Raw genomic sequence first — 15053 nt, 5'->3', positions numbered from 1 at the left:
TCTGTCTCTGTCTCTGTCTCTCTCTCTGCTAGAAAAATTGTTTGTCTTTTTCTCCCCAGCCTCCCTTTCCTCTCTCTCTTCCTCCCTTCCTCCATTCCCTCCATTCCTTCCTCCCTCCTTCCCTCCTTCCTTTCCTTCCTTCCTTCCTTCCTTCCTTCCTTCCTTCCTTCTGGTTTTTCATCTTGAAGCTGCCAGGTGTCTTAAGACAACCTTTCAATGGCACTGTGACCCACTCATTACTGAGCACTCCTTACTCTTATTAATGCTCCAAGCTGACTTCCCACCCCAAACTATTGCCACGGTGGCTTCTAAAATACACATTCCATAATGCCACCTTAAAAACTCAATAGTCTCGGCCCATTCCTCCGAATTCAGACAGTCTTCTCAGACATTTTATCCTGTTAGTGACATATACAAATGAATGTTTAGCGAGTGCCCCCCCCAAAAAAAGAAAAAGAAAAGAAAAGAGAGAAAGGTTGTAAACACCATGTACTGCCTCCATTACCATGTACCACTGTGTCTAATCTTTTGACTGACACTCTAAAGATGTATGGCCTCATCTAAGTCATCCCAGGTATTGAGGAATCAGGGAAATGATGTGGAAACCAGAAGGGATGTTAAATTGGGCTTTTCTCTACCCAGTGCAGCTGTCCTAGAATTGACCTGGGTCCCCCTGGGGAATCCATGGGACTAATTCTTACTAACTCTTTTTTTTTTTTTTAAATTCTTACTAACTCTTAAATATGTAACCATGTGCCAGGTAAATGCTAGAATTGCACAAACAATAAAACTAAATCTTTGCCTTTAAGAGAGTGGTGGAGAGACTGGCCCCTTCCCTCCTTAAAAGAATAGTAACTGAGTTGCTACTGTTTCCAGACTTTGTTCAAAGTGCAGAGGGTACACCTGTAAACAAAACAGGTAGAAACACCTGTCTTCAGGGACTGCTCATTCTTGTGGAGGGAGACAGGCAATAAACAAGACAAAAAATTGATGAAATATGACATGAGAGATGGCGATCAGTGCCATGGGGAAACAAAAAGTGATGAAAGGGGATAACGCCAGCAGGGACGCAGTGATGTTTGAATGAACACCCAGAAGAGGAGAGGAAGGGGTAGATCATGCGAGGCTTTACTTAGAGCTCTGAAATAGCAATACAAGGAAAACCAGTCTTCTCTAGTAGTTTCAAGTGTTTAAACGTGAATTAAGAGCATATATACAGGGGCACCTGGGTGGCTCAGTGGGTTAAGCCGCTGCCTTCGGCTCAGGTCATGATCTCGGGGTCCTGGGATCAAGTCCCGCATCGGGCTCTCTGCTCAGCAAGAAGCCTGCTTCCCTCTCTCTCTCTCTCTGCCTGCCTCTCCGTCTACTTGTGATCTCTCTCTGTCAAATAAATAAATAAAATCTTAAAAAAAAAAAACAGCATATATACAGCATGTCCTTTTCCAAAACTTTTTCAACACATTTTTCTACTTGTTCTTAGAAATCAGCATCTGCTTTTCTGAAAGTGGGCAGAAAGTTCAGCTAGAGATAATGGAGACTAACTTCTTTCACAGTGAGGGAGGAAGGCCAATCGAAACTCTGTCAGGTAGGACAGAATTCACATGTTCTTAGACAAGAGTTACCTGTCACTGGTATCACCATGTACACTGTACAAAGTTGGGACACCACTCAGATAAAATCAGAATCTAGTAATCCAGAGGGTGTCGTCTGGAGTCTACGCAGTGCATAATTTTTCACTGGAGCACAGATTGTTCCTACATTGTTTGAGAAACGTTGTTTTAAATTTTTCAATGTAATATTTATCATGGAAAATTTCGCAGATTGAGACGATAGTGGTGAGTATTAACGGACTACCTGCTTCAGGAATCGGTGCCATTTTGCCAGTCTTTTGTCTGCCTCTCTCGCTTTTTTAATGAGCTGAAATTATTTTTTTAAAGATTTTATTTATTTATTTGAGAGAGAGCATGAGCAGGGGGAGAGGCAGAAAGAGAGGGAGAAGCAGACTCTCTGCTGAACGTGGGCTCCATCCCAGGACTCTGGGGTCATGACCAGAGCCAAAGGCCAACACTTAACTGACTGAGCCACCCAGAAGCCCCTAAACTGAAATAGTTTAAAGAATACTTACAGATCATTTTTTTGCTGATAAATACTTTAATGGGCATGTTTTCTTTCTTCCTTTTTTTCTTTTTACATTACTACAATACCTTTTTTGACACTAGAGTTCCACAGTAGCATCTAATACCCAGAGTTGAATATTTTCCATTTCCATCTCAGATGTGCAGTCTCCATTCCTCTCTCCCATTTGTGTGGCATGAGGCTGACTGATTGATTTCCCCAATATGCTCCTTGCCCTCTGGCTCCCAGTTCTGTTTGGCAGGAGGCACCGACCAGAGATGGGGAGAGTTTGAGGTCAAGGTCTTATTCCCTCAGCTCGCTTCCCAAGGGGTTGCAACAAATCAGCTGCACCCTTTATTGAAGGCCACCGTGCCTTTGAGGCAGCCCTTTCTAACCCCACAGCTACTCCCTCTGAGTTTCCAAAACTACCCACTCCTTGTCCATTCAGGTCCATATTTGTTTGCTAGGCCTGCTGAAACAAAGTCCCACAACCAGTTGGATGAAACGATAGAAACTGATTCTCCCAGTTCTGGAGGTAGAAGTCCCAAATCCAAGTGTAGTCAGGATTGGTTGCTTGTTGGGAGGCTCTGAGGGAGAATCTGTGTCATGCTTCTTTCTAGCGTCAGGTCCTTGCAACAGTCTTTGGTATTCCTGCTTTGTAGCTGCATTGCTCCCGTGTCTGCCTCCAGGATTCCGTGGCCATCTCCCTGACCTCTCTGGGTTTGCGTCTCGATGCTTTCTTCTCAGAAGGACGCCAGTCACACTGGGTTAGATTGGACCCTAAGCGAGTATGATCTCATCTTAACTTGACTGTATCTACAAAGACTCTATTTCCAAATCCGTTCACATTCTGAGATTCCAGAAGGACGTGAATTTTGGGCAGAAACCAACCTGGTACAAAATCTAAGGGTGGTAGTGATTTGTGTTCCCCATCATCCCATTGTTATAAACAGCCCCCTTTATTAAGTTTTCCTAAATTGTCAAACAGGAGTATGCCACCTGTTTCTGGTCAGAACCCTATCTACCTAACCAGTCTTGCACATTAAGATGATCAAGATCTCTGGACTGCATTATATAAGAAGCGACGGGAGTTTGCACAACAGTGAAGATCTCAATCCTTTGCAAAGGCAAACTGGGTCTGATTATCTTCACTGATAAAAATTGGAGAGCCTGTTTTAAATGTCAATAGCACAATGTTTTTTTGCTCCAGTTTAGATAGCACATTGAGAACCTTAGCTAAAATTGGCATCACCACCTGACTGAGTTTGCAATAACCCACAGTCATATTTAATACTCATTTGGCTTTTGCTGACTAAAGGAGTTAAGTTAAATAGCCCCAGCATCTGCAGGTGCCCAGAGATGTGGGACTGCTTTTGTTTGACTGTCTAGAGGATACCAGAACAAGGGCAGTGGAGGGGTGGGGGGAAGCAAGGTGGTCAGTTTCAAGGGCCTCTATTTGCTTTTTCTACTATAATAGCACTTACTCCACCGGTTGTAAACAATATGGGGATTCTGCCAGGCACTAAATATGTTTAACTGCATTATATATTCTGCGAAGGAAGGAAATGACCAGAGGCTGAGTCTTCTATTTTATCAGATCCACTGTTAAATGGACCCAGGTGAAGACTTCACCTATCTCCTGATCTCCATAAGCCCCATTCTGACTGGAGACCATGAAGGTGGTATTTGGGAGCTCTGGGCATTACCTTCATAATGTCTGGTAACCCTCAAATACAGTAAGTATTTCTTTTTCCCCTTGCTCTTTTGCTCAGATAAATGACTACAGGTACCTCTGGGCTGGACTTGGGGGAAAGATTCATACACCTTCTGCAGAATAGGAAATATTGTAAAGGACCTGGCTTCTTCCTCAATCAAGGATCCCCGCATCTGTGAAGCAGGCGCTTATATAGATGTGTAAACTGGCACTCATTTCGTCTTTTCTGAATCAGGCATAGCATTCTTTAGCTGTGCATTAAGAATCATGTGGATTAGTAAAGTAAAAGTTGTTCCCCTTGATAGGAATATTATCCTCACTTATTGTTGTCAATCATTTATTTGAAAGTGACATGTGTTAAAGCCTATAGAAAAGTTTGTTGATTTAAACAAGGACTTTTATACTCCTACTATATGCCAGGCAATATTCTAAGCTCTTTACAAGTATTAACTCATTTGGGAAAGAGTATGCAATAGGAAAAAGACAGTCTTTTCAACCAACGGTGTTCAGAAAACTGGACAGCTCCATGCAGAAGTAATGTTTAGAATTGTTGAATCACTATATTATGCACCTGAAACTAATATAACATTTTTGGTAATTGTACTGGAATCAAAATGGAAAAAAAAAAACCCAAATGTTAACTCAACTTATTTTTGCCACAATCCTACAAGGTAGAGTCTATTATTCCCATGTTACTTTTAAGGAAATTCAGTAACAGAGAAGTTAAGTAACTTGCCTAACATCACACAGCTGGTAATTAATCCAGTTAAGATTGTTTATAATTAAGACTTAATCACCATGCTATGTTTCATCCAATGTGCAATTATTTTTCCTATGGATTTAAATTGTGGAAAGCAGATTATAGAATATATAATTATAGAATTGACTGGGTCAATGAAGTCTCATTATGAGTGAAGATAAAACCATCGAGTAAATATTAAGTGTTACTATTAACCTACCTTTTCCCCAGATACTGTGCTAGATATTTTACACACATTATTTCTAATTTCACAACAGTGCCGCAATGTGGGTAATATTATCCTGATTTAGAAAGGAGAAAACTGGGCCTAAGGAGGTTATTGTTATAAAACCTGAGGCCACTTGGCTCTTAAATGCTGAGCAAGATGACTAAAGCCATTTTTTGACATGACATAACTGCCTACCTGAGCCATTGACATATTAGGATCTGTGATCACTTAGATCATTCCTAATGGAACATTGGTCATTGACTTAATTAAATTGAAAATCCAACATCCAAGGATGAATTCTAGATTAGCTCTACTTACTCAAGTGAATATCTTTTGCTCATTTGGACTCAAAGAACAAAATCACACAATGATTCTCATATTTAATGATAACAGAGGATACAGTGTTTCCTGTGGTAAAGCTGAGAAGTCCGAGCATTGGGGGTACATAAGGGTTTGATTCTTCTTTTCACTCACAGGGCTGAGCTGTGAGTCTTAGCTTTCCCCCTCGCTGAATGGGGATGGTTTTTACCATGTGGATTCAAAACAAATGAGATAACGTATGTGAAAGTGTAGTATAAGTAAATAAAAACTTACGATAAGAAATAAGAGCTCTTCTGTTTATTGCCTGTTTATTATGTTTATTATTGATTAATTGATTAATTTATATTTTATTTTATTTATGTTATGATAATAAACAAATTTATTATTTTATGTTTACTACCTGTTTATTGACATATAGATTCAAAATATATATTTTACTAACTCTACCCCTAACCCTAAGAGAACCTAAGTGACCCTAGTCCAAACCCTAACCCTGACCCTCATCCTCACATGCCAAAATGCTTACACACATTCTTTGTTTCATGGCTCTGGCATTGAGCTTTAATTTAGCGGACTACTCATCCACATCAGATAATTTTTCATCTGCTACTTACGTTTCTACACCCCCGGCTAAATGATCTCAGGATCACATGAGTGATCTGCTCAGTGTCTATGCTTACTACTGTCCTTTCTGACCTTAAACAGTGACACCTTACTCTATCCCAAATCCCTGAACCTTGGCTCATTGCTGAGGTATGCATTTTCCTGCATTTTACATCTCTAAACTGGGATGTATCTAAATGGTTTCCTACAATTGCTATTGGTCTGGCCACAGTTGGGATACAGTAGATGTTGCTTGCCTACATCAGAAGGGCCAGGATGAAGATGGGCAGATGGAATGTGAGTGACCCGGAAGCAAATCCAAAGATGAAAAGAGTGATACAAACTTTTTTTGTGGTAAAATATTTATAAGGAAATATTTATCAATTTAATCATTCATTAAGTTTACAATGAAGGGGCATTAAATACATTCACAAATTATTCACCACTATCTATACCTAAACCTTTGTTCATTATCCTTGACCAAATCTCTGTACCCATTAACCAATAACTTCCCTCCCTTCCATTACCTGGCAACACCTAGTCTACTTTCTGTGTCTATCAACTTGCCTCTTCTAGTATTTCATATAAGTGGAATCATATAACATTTGTCCTTCTGTGTCTGATTAATGTGACTTAATATGATGTTTTCTTTTAAAAAAAAAGATTTTATTTATTTATTGAGAGAGAGAGAGAGAACATGTACATGAGAAAGAGAGCAGAGTAGGGGGTCAGAGGGAGAGGTTCGAGAAGCAGGATCCCCACTGAGCAAAGAGCCTAATGTGGGGCTCCATCCCAGGATGCCAGGATCATGACCTGAGCCATACACACACGCTTAGCCAACTGAGCCACCCAGACTTTCTAGCATAAAGTTTTCAAGATCCACTCATGTTGTAGCATATATCAAAATTGCATTACTTTTTATGGATGAATAATATTCCATTGTTTGTATGTTACATTTTCTTTATCCATTCTTCTGTCCATGGGCACTGGGGTTGCATCTATTTTATGGCTATTGTTGCTGTGAGCACATGTGTACAACAGAAACTCCACAGAAGCTGCAATTGGTATAATCTTGGGGCTCTAGGCTGGCTCAGCTGGTAGAACATGCAACTCTAATCTCAAGGTTATGAGGTGAAGCCCCATGTTGGGCATGGAGCCTACCTTAAAAAAAGATTTGTAAAAAAAAAAAAATAATTGGAGTACTCTTTTATCCCCTGTCAACCAAAAGATTGAGAGGATAGACTAAAAGGTCATGAGCAAGAGATGGGGGCATTGGTGAATCAGATGTAATTATCAGCATTTCCAATGTCAAAATAAAGTAGTTCTACTTAATTGTAAACCTAGCATGGAGTGCAGAACCAATGGGACTTAGTTCTTTTATGGATTCTTTTCAACAAATGCTGCATTTTGGTGCTACAAAGGATAATAGTTGTGTTGGAAAACCATGGGCTTATTGACTCTGGATTAAAGAGTCTCTGGACAGGAAGAGTTTAGGAATGCATTAGCCAAAATACATTGCTAATACCACCTTTTGCTGAATCTAAGTTTCTGTACATTCTAAGATAATATTTTATGTATACATATTATAAAAGTAAAGACGCATTAAATTATGATGCATTGCTATGGCGCCACAGATTACAATACATCTCCAGATTTCAGCAATGTAAAAATGTGAAAAAAAATATGTTTTAGACTCAGTGAAATGCAGTATTTCCCATTTTATGTATTCATAGGAGTTATGAGGTTGTATATGATAAAAATATCTAAGCCTAAAAAAGCTCTTCCTATAAACATAAAATACAGTATTTGGGTGAAAAGAAAGCATTGCATCATAACACTTTTCTTTCTAAGAGATGCCTAAAATAGCAGTGCCATTTACAATCAATGACATCTTAGCTTTGATAAAATAATAAATCAGTACCTGTACTTTGATTCTGTTCACTTCCCCGTCTTGGGTTAAAGCATGATTCTATCTCCTGCTTACCAGTGTCCATGTCTGTTGTAGTCTTTTATTTAAGAGGTACAACATCAAGTCCTGACAGTTTGAACCAATTAAATCTTTTTAAGACATCGGTGGTAGGGAGGGGCTCTGGAAGTTCTGTATTCTGTTGCTGAGTTCTAGGCGTGGACTAAGTTTTGCAAGCCCAGATGATTTCTGGCCCAGATAGGAACTACGGCGCAACTTTTCTCCTTAACACATAATAATCAAGATTGTATTTCCCAAGCTGAACCAAACAGTGGAACAATTTACCTGGGGTTTTGTTAAAGACAGAGATTTTCAGGTCCATCCTGACCTATTAATCAGAAACTCCAGAGATGAAGTCTAGAAATCTGGATTATGACAGACATCCGGGGGATTCTTAGGATAAAGCAAGTTTGAGAAGACAGTCTATTTTATCTCCGTCACCTACAGATTTTAAAACTATAAAATTGGCATGATATCAGCCCTGTATCTGTCATACTGGAGTTGTCATACTGATCAAGGAGATATCATGGAGCAGTCTGAACTATTCAAAAGAGATTTGCTCATTAATCTCACCTTTAAAAAACCTAAATTTACCTTGCCTAAATTCCACTTAGCCTACGTGCAGGAATTCACATCCTCAGTGGATAGTTTTAATTCTGTCCTGTTAAAATACACTCTAGTTAAGGAAATGATCATAACAATAGCCTAAGTCCACATTTATTAACATAATATCTGGTGGCCTGAATTCCACTCATTTAGGCACAGAGACCTGTTCTGTAAGGCTTTAGATATATAGTTGGGGGTATTGTGCTATTGAAGTTACCCTAAACTCATTTCATCAAAGAGACCTACAAGAAAATATTTGCATAATACCCTCTAGCTCCATCCACATTGTTGCAAATACAAGATTTCATTTCTTTTGATGGCCGCAACAAAATAAGTCAAACAGAGAAAGGCAATTATCATATGATCTCATTGGTATGTGGAATTTAAGAAACAAGGTGAAGGATTACAAGAGAAGAGAGGAAAAAATGAAACAAGATGAAACCAGAGAGGGAGACAAACTGTAAGAGACTCTTAATCTCAGGAAACAAACTGAGGGCTGCTGGAGTGGAGGAAGGTAGAGGGCTGGATGATGGACATTGGGGAGGGTGTGTGTTGTGGTGAGTGCCATGTGTTGTGTAAGACTGATGAATCACAGATTTGTACCCCTGAAACAAATAAGACGTTATATTCAGATAATAAAAAATAATAAATAACAAAATTAATAAATAATTGATATTATTAATATTATATTATGTATTATAATATATCAACTAATAATCAACTAATAACTAATTATTGTTAATTATTAATTAATAACTATTTGTAATAATTAATAACTAATTATTAATTAATATGTTATCATAATAAATAATAATATAACGATACATAATAAAATAAGTAAATAAAATAATTTTTAAAAGGAAAAAGAAAGAATCTTAAGAAAAATATTAGAACACAAAATTATATATTCACATCTCCTAACAACAGTTTAATCACTGATGCAAGTACATGGATCAGAAGTAAATTTGAAGGGCTTCGTGTTGAGGACATTGTTAATTTTTGCTATAAAGTTCCTGTGGCTCAGGGGTGCCCGGCTGGCTCAGTCAGAGGAGCATGGAACTTTTGATCTTGGGGTTGTGAGTTCGAGCCCCTTGTCAGGTATGGAAATTACTTAAATAAATAAAACTTAAAAAAAAGGAAAAGAAAATACTTCCAAACCACAAAGTATAGGAGGAATCATGACATCTCTTAGGAACACTGACCCATATCCTTAACCCACATAGCTTTTTCTTGGTAAAGTTACCAATTCCAGGTGCACGTTATAACTATGATAAATAACGTAGATCATAAAAGGGTGACTAATGCTGAGATCCTAACTTCAACTCATTGCCTCCTTGAGAAATCATGTTTGCCTCAATTCAGCATCCTTGGAATGCCGAACAGATGACTGCCATGTAGTTTCATGCTCACTGAATGTTGAACTGGGGAATGGGATTTTCTATTACATACATACATGCTAACTATGTGCCAGAGATCATACTAAGCACTTCACATGTTATGTCAATACACACTGGCATTCGGTTTGAGAGAAATCCTGACATCTTCCAGCCCCAGTAATCTCTCTTACTTGTAAAGTGACATCTGTGTTCTAGGCACCGTGCAAAATCATATGAGGATTTATTTTTGACACACTAAACCCAAACAGCTTATTTCAAAACTTAAGTGACAGAGGCTCGTTCAGTCTCTCTTCCTTATCTAAAAAAAGGGAAGAACTGGACTAGATTCTTCATTAAGTATAAACTTTAAAGCTCTGAGTCCATCAACTGCGATTTTGCTCTCTCCTTTAATACCTTAAATGACAACATTTATATCCATTAGAGAATGTAAAAGTCTTTGCATGGAAGAGCTTCTGTATGGGAGAAAAGTAAAATGAACATAAGTAGCTACATCCATATAGTTCATAGTATAAATAATGAACACTCCTTCCCTAAGGGATCAGCCATTCCCAGCAAACAGAATGACAACTGTAGAGTGATGATTGAGAAAGGACTTTTATATGAAGGAAGCCATTTCCTGTTCTGTAGCTATTACCTAACAACAGATTAAGAATACAAATAATGCCAGTTTGTCTCATTTTATACATGAATGTGCATACGTAAGTTTTCTGTTATATGAAAATCATTTATACAGATTATCTTATTTGGGAATAAGATTGTCTTATTAGGAATAAATGACTCTGTAAAGATTCTGAAAGGAATGACGCAATCAGGCATCTACATTCTGTTTATTCAGTGGTGGCCTTTAGTACCCTATCCAGTGTCGTAAATATCCAAAGACCAACTCTGGCATGTGTTTACCTAGCCTTGCCCTTTGAGTTAGCTCTGGAGCACAACCATGCAAATCATCCAGGTTCAAATAGTACTTCAAAATAGAATTTGCTTTTGTTTGTGCTACATAAAAATTTTATATGTATACTTTTTTTATATGTATAAGGGAATATTATCCAACCATTAAAAAAGAAAGAAATCCTGTCATTTGTATGGATAGACCTAGAGGACATTACTAAGTGAGATAAGTAGCACAGAGATAGACAAATTATGCACAGTGTCATTAACCTGTGGAATCTAAAACGAGAAAAAAGAAACAAAAAACTGCTAATTTTGGGCTTAATTTGTTTCTCTTTTCTAGCTCCTTGAGGTGTAAAGTTATGTAGTTTGAGATTTTTCTTGTTTCTTGAGGCAGGCATTTATAGCTATGAATTCTCTTAGAATTGCTTTTGCTGAATCTTAGTTTTGGTATGTTGCATTTCCCTTCATTTGTCTCAAAGTATTGTTTGTTTTTTTTTTTTATTTCTCTTGATTTCTTTTTTGACCCACGGGCTGTTCAGTAGCATGTTATTTAATCTCCACATATTTGTAGAATCTTCCAATTTTCTTCTTGTAATTGATTTCTAGTTTCAGACCGTTGTGGCCAGAAAAGATGTTTGACATGATTTTAGTCTTCTTTAATTTATTAAGACTTCTTTGGTGGCCTAACATATGATTTATCCTTGAGAATGTGCCAGGCACACACTTGAGAAGAATGTGTGTTCTGTTGGTTTTGGATGGAATTCTGAGCTTTTCGTTGTGAGACATTTTTTAAAAATGTGTTTTTTGTTTTGTTTTGGATTTTTTTCTTAATAATCTCTCAAGTGGGGATTGAATGCACGACCTCAAGATCAAGAGTCACTTGGTCTACTGACTGAGCTCACCAAGCACCCCATGAGACATTTTTTGACTACTAATTCAGTCTTTTTACTTACTCTAGGTCTCTTCATATTTTCTATTTCTTTTTGCTTCAGTTTTGATAGCTTATGTCTTTCTAGGAATTTGTCAATTTCATATAGGTTTTCTAATTTGTTAGCATACAATTGTTCTCAGTCTTCACTTACAATCCTTTTTATTTCTGTAATGTCTGTAGTATAATTCCCTTTCATTGCTGCTTTTAGTAATGTGAGTCTTCTCTCTTTTTTTCTTAGTCTAGCTAAACTTTTGTCGATTTTGTTGATATTTTCAAGGAATGAAATTTTTAAAAATGTATTTATGTTTTTAGTAATCTCTATGTCCAATCTGGGGCTCGAACTCCTGACCCCCAAATCAAAAGGCACATGCTCTTCTGACTGACCCAGCCAGGTGCCTGCAAAGAACCAACTTTTTTTTTATGGACTTTCTCTATTGTTTTTCAATTTCCTATTTTATTTATCTTCACTCTAATTTTTTTTTAAGATTTTGTTTATTTATTTGAGAGAGAGGGAGAATACACTAGTAGGGGGAGGGCAGAGACAGAGGGAGAAGCAGACACCCTGCTGAACAGGGAGCCCAACGACTTGGGGCTTGATCCCAGGACTCAGAGATCATGACCTGGACTGAGGGCAGATGCTTAACTGACTGAGACACCCAGGAACCCCTATTCACTCAAATCTTTATAATTTTCTTAAATTACAAAATTTAAGAAATCCGCCACCTTTGAGTTTAGTTTGCGGCTTTTTTGTTTTAGAACAACAGGTCCTTATGGTGGGAAGTTTGGTTATTGATTCGAGATCTTTTTTAAATGTACACATTTACAGCTGTAAATTTCCCTCTGAGCACTGTTTTCAATGCATTCCATGAATTCTGTTTTGATATGTTGTGTTTTAGTTTCATTCATTCTGAAGTTTTTTCTAGTTCTCTTTATGACTTTTCTCTTTGAAACATTTGTGGTTAATTTCTACAGATCTGTGAATTTTCTGGTTTTCCTTCTGTTGCTGATTTCTAATTTCATTGTGGTCAAAGAAGATACTTTGATTCAATCTTAACTTATTGGCGTATTGATTAAATCCTTTTAATTTTTTTATGAACTAACATGTGGTCTATTTAGGAGAATCCTCCATGAGGGCTTTTTTTTAAAGATTTTATTTATTTATTTATTTGACAGACAGAGATCACAAGCAGGCAGAGAGGCAGGCTCACTGCCGAGCAGAGAGCCCGACGCCGGGTTCAATCCCAGGACCCTGGGATCATGACCTGAGCTGAAGGCAGAGGCTTTTACCCACTGAGCTTCCCAGGCATCCCCCTCCATGAGGTCTTAAGAAGAATATGTATTCTGCTGTTGTTGGATGGATTGTCTTATAGGTATCTATTTGGTCCAGTTGAGTTATAATAAGTTCAAGTTTTAATTTTCCTGTTGATCTTCTGCCACACAATTCATTGTTGAAAGTGGGGAGTTTATTTTGTTTTCCTTTATTTTTCTATTTTATTAATATCTCCTCTAATCTTTATTATGTCCTTGTAATATTCATTCTTGTACCTAGGTCTCTCTATGTATCAATGACTATTTCTTTAGATATCTAGCATTATTGGCTTAAAGACTATGAATATTTTTTTAAAGATTTTATTTATTTATTTATTTGAGAGAGAGAGAGAGAGAGAACGAGCATGGACTAGGGGAGGGATAGAGGGAGAGAGGGAGAATCTCAAACAGACTCCAAGCTGAGTGCAGAGCCTTACTTGGGGTTTGATCTCATGACCTTGAGGTCATGACCCTGGAATCATGACCTGAGCAAAAATCAAGAGCTGGGCACTCAGCCATCCTAGCCACCCAGGTGTCCCAAAAAGTATGAATGTTTTAAAATATCTTGATACATGTTGCTAAGCTTTCTTCCAGAAATATCAAGATATTTAATAAATGCACCAGAAGTAGCACTTAGTTTTCCAGTGTATGGAATGTAAGGAATAGGCAGGTTAAGATTTTGATAGAGCAGTGCTATATTAATAAGGGATGGGTAGCCAAACAAGAGTCAGATATGTAAATATATCAGTTTCCTATTGTTATTGTGACCAACTGCCACTAACTTAACACAAATTTATTCTCATACAGTTCTGGAGGCCAGAAGTCTAAGATCAATTCTACTGGGCTAAAATGGAGGTATTTGCACGGCTGCTTTAGTCTGGAAGCTCTTAAGAAAGCCTTTAGTCCCTTGTGTTTTTCAGCTTCTAGCCCGTGTTCTTTGGCTGTGGTCCCTTCTTTCCTCTTCAAACCATATCACTCTAGTCTCTGCTTCCATTGTCATATGGCCTTCTCTGACCTTGACTCCTCCTGTGTCTCTCCTATGATGACTGCTGTAACTAAATCAAGCCCACCCTGATAATCCAGAATAGTCTCCACATCTCAAGATCGTTAATTTAATCACATCTGCAAAGTCCCTGTTGTTGTAGAACATTTACAGTTTCCAGGGATTAGGATGTAGATGGTTGGAAGTCATTATTCAGCCTACCAGCCCACTGGCCTTTTATAGACACTAAATACATTTATTCACAAGTAATAAAATCTGACATACTTTTTAGTTGCCAAATCTATCTGATGGCACAATATTACAACTAATGGCATTAAAGTTCACTTGCATGATTGATAGTATTACCAGAAGCAAAGCTGAAGAGTATATATTAACATGAGATAATTGTGTGATATCTGAAACCATGAGCCAGAGAGATTACTGGGGGACTAATGTACAGCAAAGGGGGAAATTTCCTGAGCCTCGTTGATAAAGGGCTTCTGGGCCAGAACAATTAGGATTTTTGCACAGACTACTCTAAATGTCATACATAATTATATGCATGTAATCATCAGTGTGCCATAATTTTGGATTACTGTAGCTGAATATCTGGAAGTTGAGAACTGCTGGTAATTGGAAAATTACTGATCCAAATTTCTTAAAGCACTATACTGTAAACTAGGCTCCACAAAGCATGGTCCAGATTCCTCTAGTTATTTCCAAGGACCTTACAATTATCGGGTTATGTTTGTTAAAGAGACCATTGTTTATATTATCATTTAGCATAAATCAATGAATTTTTATTATATTTATATAATATATTTAAATATATATTTATATTAATTGATTGAAGGAAAGGGAATCACACCTTGAAACTACAAAGTAGGATCAAAAGTTTGAGAACTAGTGGATTTAAAAAAAAAACAAGGCAATTCATTCCACTGCAGCATCATCTAGCGGAACTTTAGAAGAAATCAGTTTGCTTTTTTCTATCAGTCTTGGAAAGGCAAAATGTAAAGTGAATGAAGGTTCATTTAAAAGTAAGCTCAGTATAGGAGGCCTGGGTGACTCAGTCCATTAACCTTCCAGCTCAGGTCATGATCTCAGGGTTCTGAGATCGAGCCCTGTGGGGAGCTCCACGTGGAACCCCATGCCGGGCATGGAGCCTGCTTAAAATTCTTTCTCTCCTGGGTGCCTGGATGGCTCAGTGGGTTAAAGCCTTTGCCTTCGGCTCAGGTCATGATCTCAGGG

The sequence above is a fragment of the Lutra lutra genome, chromosome 4, assembly GCF_902655055.1.
Source record: "Lutra lutra chromosome 4, mLutLut1.2, whole genome shotgun sequence".
Lineage (NCBI taxonomy): Eukaryota > Metazoa > Chordata > Mammalia > Carnivora > Mustelidae > Lutra > Lutra lutra.
The sequence above is the reverse complement of the archived record's forward strand: the minus strand, read 5'-3'. Positions refer to the sequence as shown.